Source organism: Parasteatoda tepidariorum, chromosome 4 (genome assembly GCF_043381705.1).
Source record: "Parasteatoda tepidariorum isolate YZ-2023 chromosome 4, CAS_Ptep_4.0, whole genome shotgun sequence".
In the NCBI taxonomy this organism is placed as follows: Eukaryota; Metazoa; Arthropoda; class Arachnida; order Araneae; family Theridiidae; genus Parasteatoda; species Parasteatoda tepidariorum.
The window spans coordinates 63217837-63222625 of record NC_092207.1 but is presented as its reverse complement, the minus strand read 5'-3'; the positions used below and the strand labels follow the sequence as shown (position 1 = coordinate 63222625).

The window sequence follows — 4789 nt, the reverse complement described above, 5'->3', positions numbered from 1 at the left end:
TCTTTCTGCCTTTATATCTATGGTTTAAACAACGCCAATTGCTTTGGCGAAAAAGTTTGGTCTCACAATCAATATAGGGTTATAAGAAGATTGATGGATAAAAGCTAGCGTCAAGCTCACTCCGCCCAGTTACCAATTCCTAAATTGACCAAATATCTAGCTTTACACGATTCCATAATAAAATAGAAAATAATGAAATAAAAAAAAGTATCAGAAATACGACGAAAACAATTTAGTACAAGATAGCTGCTGTGTATGTTTTTTAAAAATTAATTTTGCACAAAATATCGGAATGAAACCAAATAGCCAAGCCCAAGATTGCTCAAATTCTCGGCTACCGCAATTTTCATAATTCAATTTGAAAAGAAATGAAATAATATTAAACACATGTTCCTGTTTGTTTGTAAACAAAATATGATTTGTAAAGTTTAGAGGCGTCGCTCGAGGATTATCACTGAATGATGCAATGCAAGTGAAACTCATTTAGCGCTAATTTTCATTTATATTATTTACGGTCACCTATGATATTTATTTTTTACAGGGAAATATGTCACATATGCCGATTAAAACAAGTTGTGCCGTTTTAGCTACAGCTGCGGGATTTCTAGCTTTCAAATATTGGAATTCAAAAATTAATGTACAGTCAAAGTGTATTGTTATTGAAAATATTGATGATTGGAATTATTATGAATCGGAGATTATATCAATTTTAAAAAACTCGAAAGTTATTGGACTTGATTGCGAGTGGGTAAACGAGGAAGGAAAGAGAAATCCTGTTTCACTATTGCAACTGGGCAATAATTCGGATTGCTGTATTCTCATACGATTATGTTGTTTGCCAATATGGTTTATACCAGAGAAAATTGGCATTATTTTATCCGACGATAGCATTTTGAAAGTGGGCGTAGGAATATACGAGGATGTGAACAAATTATTTGAAGACTATGGTCTTGAAGTGAGAGGTTTTATTGACTTAAGGTTCTTGGCAAAAGATTTGAAGGAATTGCATGGGAAAAGCCTAGGATTAAAGAGTTTATGCGAAGAATTATTAAATTTTGAACTTAATAAAAGTAAACGTGTGCGATGTAGCGATTGGGGTGCTTCGAAATTGTCGAGCGAACAGATTAAGTATGCTTCTGAAGATGTTATAGTTGCTGCTAGACTTTTCTTTGAAATTAAAAAAAGAAAAGCAGGGTGGTTATCTATTTTTTCCTTGAACATTACTAAAGAAATTAATTCTTTCATAAACTTACAATTTAAACAAAATTACAATCACAAACCAAGTAAATCATTTTCTCCTTACCATGTTCTATCCACAAACTCAAATAAAAATCTTTACAGCAAACCACGTCAGAAACTCTTGTATGGTAATTGTCAACTCATAGCTCCTGATGGTGAGGTACTTTGTGGCTGTGACAAAGGTAAAGCAGAATGGTACGCCATGAAAGGTTTAGGTGAGGTAGTAAGTCAAGAACCATTTACAGTGCGACTGAACTTTGAACCTTCCAGTAGACCTACATTAGACAACATATTTTATACGAAAGAAATATCAAATTGTTGTGTTGTTTGCGGTAAAGCTGATCAATTCAACCGCAAGCAAGTTATACCATCAGAATACCGTAAATTTTTTCCCAAATTAATGAAGAAAAATTTATCTCATGATATAGTATTGTTATGCGTAAACTGTCATAAGAGAAGCAATATTATAGACCAAGCGATGAGGCAGAAATTAGCTGACTTATGCAGTGCACCTTTGAGTTGCAGAAAAACTGATAAATTCGAAAGCAATTCAGAATTAATTCATGTTAAGTCCGCGGCTAAGGCTCTTTTAAAAGCAAGTGATAAAATCCCAAAAGCTCGTAGAATTCAGTTAGAGCAAACAATTAAAGATTACTTTAAAGTCTCAACTATAGAAAAAGACTTGTTAAAAGAAGCTCTGAATGTTGATGTTAATATGCCTAATGATGCTTATATTTCACATGGACAAAAAGTATATGAATATTTTTGCAAAAATAGTGGTCTGATGGAACTTGAAAGAATATGGAGACAGCATTTTTTAGATACAATGCAGCCAAAGTATTTACCTTCTATGTGGTCCATAGATCACAACCACAAAAGGTTAGCAATACAAGTAATTAATCAGGAAAGGGAAATTGACTTTGATATCTCAATTTTAGGAATGAGCCAAGAGTTAATAGATGAAATTAAATGTAAAACAGACAGGCAAAAATAATATTTTAAATCTTATGACTGTCAAAATTGTCAGGTAAAGTAGAACAGAAAAACGTAAATCCATTGCATAGAATGATTCTTTACTATTTTACTAAAGTGTTTATAAACATTCACATTCCAGATAAAAGTTTTGATATATTTTATGTGTATTTGATATTATGATAAATTACAGAATTTAGATTTTTGTTATTTATTTTCTAAATCTTTTGTTCATGTTTTGTACATATAAAATTTTTATTTGTTAAATGTTAATTAATTTATAAAATAAAGAAGTTTGAGATGGAATGACTAAGAAAGTTTTTTTCCCCAACGAAATAATTGTGAAACATGTGTCTATTTATCTATTCATTTCTAATTCTTTAGTGTAAGGAAGTTTCATTTATACCCAGATTAATAACATAGTCACTACTTTATATACATGTTGCAAATCTTGCATTGCTGCTAAGCTTTTAAAATATATTAAAATTGTATAATGCAGTAAAATTTATACAATCAGCTGTTTAAGTCTAAATAAAAATTCCCATTTTAAAAAAATACAACTTATTTCGTAGTTTAGTTATTAGTTTGGCTAAAATTAATACTAAATAATATTTTCAAGTTTACAGGAAATCTCATGTTATAAATACTATACCAATTTAGTACTACAGCAAAGATAAAAAAGTAGGTAAGCACAATTTACACTGATAGAGTCAAATTATAAAATTACTATTATTTTTAAAAATAATTATGCTCTGAAAATTAAAACATTTTATAGCCTTTAAAAATATTTTACTTAAAAAAGCCAGTCTTTTTGAATTATATATATTTTTAATTCTAACCTTTGGTCATTTTAAGTTAAGGTTTAAAAACATCATCATTGGGTTTTGAAAACAAATGATTCACCAGTTTTGTATAATTACAGAGGTGTCAACTTTCACTAACAAGCTTTCAATAATTAGAAGTATAATAATGTAGAAGTATATATAGTTAGCATTATGAAATTTTAAGTGTAACTTTATAAAGGTATATAATTTTAATAAAGTAAGGCATAAATTTATTATTAAAAATAGCTCAGATAAAGGTACTAAATTAATAGTACAACAAGGAAGCTTTTTTACTTCAAACTATATAAAATAATAGTTAATTTGATTACTTGGAATTAATGTTCTAATTTAATTATTGATTAAATTAGAACTTGCCTTTAGCTTTTTTATCATCCTGCATTTGAATCACTAGAAATTTTTATTAGCAGCATTAAGTTCTTTTACTTTTCTACAAGGAAAGAAGATGTGTCAGAATAGACGACGATGAAAAGAAGTTACAAAATCAGAATTAATCAAAATCGGATTTACAGAAGTTAAATCTTGAAACAAAAGATTAAACTACTTAACTATGTTGTAATATTTGTTATATTTATATGAATAATTATTATGAATAATTCAAGTTTCATCTGACATCCAAGTACATTCTAATATTTGTAATCTAGCCTTCTTTAACAATGATTTTTTTTCTTCCTCAATTAACATATTTATAAAAGCATATTAGCAAGTAGAATTATAGTAAATAAGTAGATCAAAATCTTCCATTGCAATCAAGTATAAAATAAAAAACAAGTTATTTTAAATTAGAAAAAAATTAATTTACTAATTAAAATCATTGTAATATTTGTAACTATACTTTTTCCCAAATTAAATCTAGAGAAAGAAAAAGACTTTATTTTCATTTTAATTAAATTTTGTTCTTATTTAGTAATATAATAAATAAATTCTAAAATATTTAAGAGTTAACTTATTAATTCTTTTGTAGGTACCAATTCTAAACAAATTAACAATAAAAAATAAAGATTTATGTCATATATATGTTTAAAAATAATTATTTTTAGTTTAAATACATATCTAATCATAAATTGTTCATAAAATTTAAATAATTTTAATTATTTCTTATTTAATTTAAAATAAGAGTTAAAATTGTTAGTCATTACTAATTTAGAAATTGATATTTTTCTTCAGTAGATTATGAGTGACACATTCTAAATTCTTTCACAAAGATTCTCCCTCAATGATGTCAATCCTTTCAATATATATTTACACAGAAATTTAAAACAAAGACATGTGGAACATAAACAAACTAATTATGCATCGAAGTTGCCACGTACACAAAACAAAAATATATCATGGTTACAATAAAATACTTAAACAAATAAGTAATCTAAGTTAAGTAAAAGAAGTAGACGAGAAAGAATTGAATTTCAACTAATTTAATGTGCAATATGGCTCTGTATTTAATTAACTTATCATTGATTAGCATTCTAACTTATGTAGAGAAACTTAGCTCAACTTGAATACACCGTTTGCTGATAAAGATTAGCTGGTGCTGACATCGTAAGTCACATGTGTTGGTATGGGAGGTCTTAAAATCCACATATCCAATAGAGTGACATTTTTGAAATAATCATAATTGATTTTTAAAAGGTAAATATATATTCTACCTTAATATGGTGAAATTAAATTTTACTAGTGTTAATAGGATTGAATTTTAGTATGGTAAAATATAGAGGCAAAATAAATAATGATCCAAA

General features: G+C 27.3%; 1 pseudogene; it reads left to right on the top strand.

Annotated features, from left to right (window-relative positions):
• Nucleotides 1–166: 166 nt before the first annotated feature.
• Nucleotides 167–2517, top strand: LOC107445616 (exonuclease 3'-5' domain-containing protein 2 pseudogene; annotated as a pseudogene).
• The last annotated feature ends 2272 nt before the right edge of the window (nucleotides 2518–4789 follow it).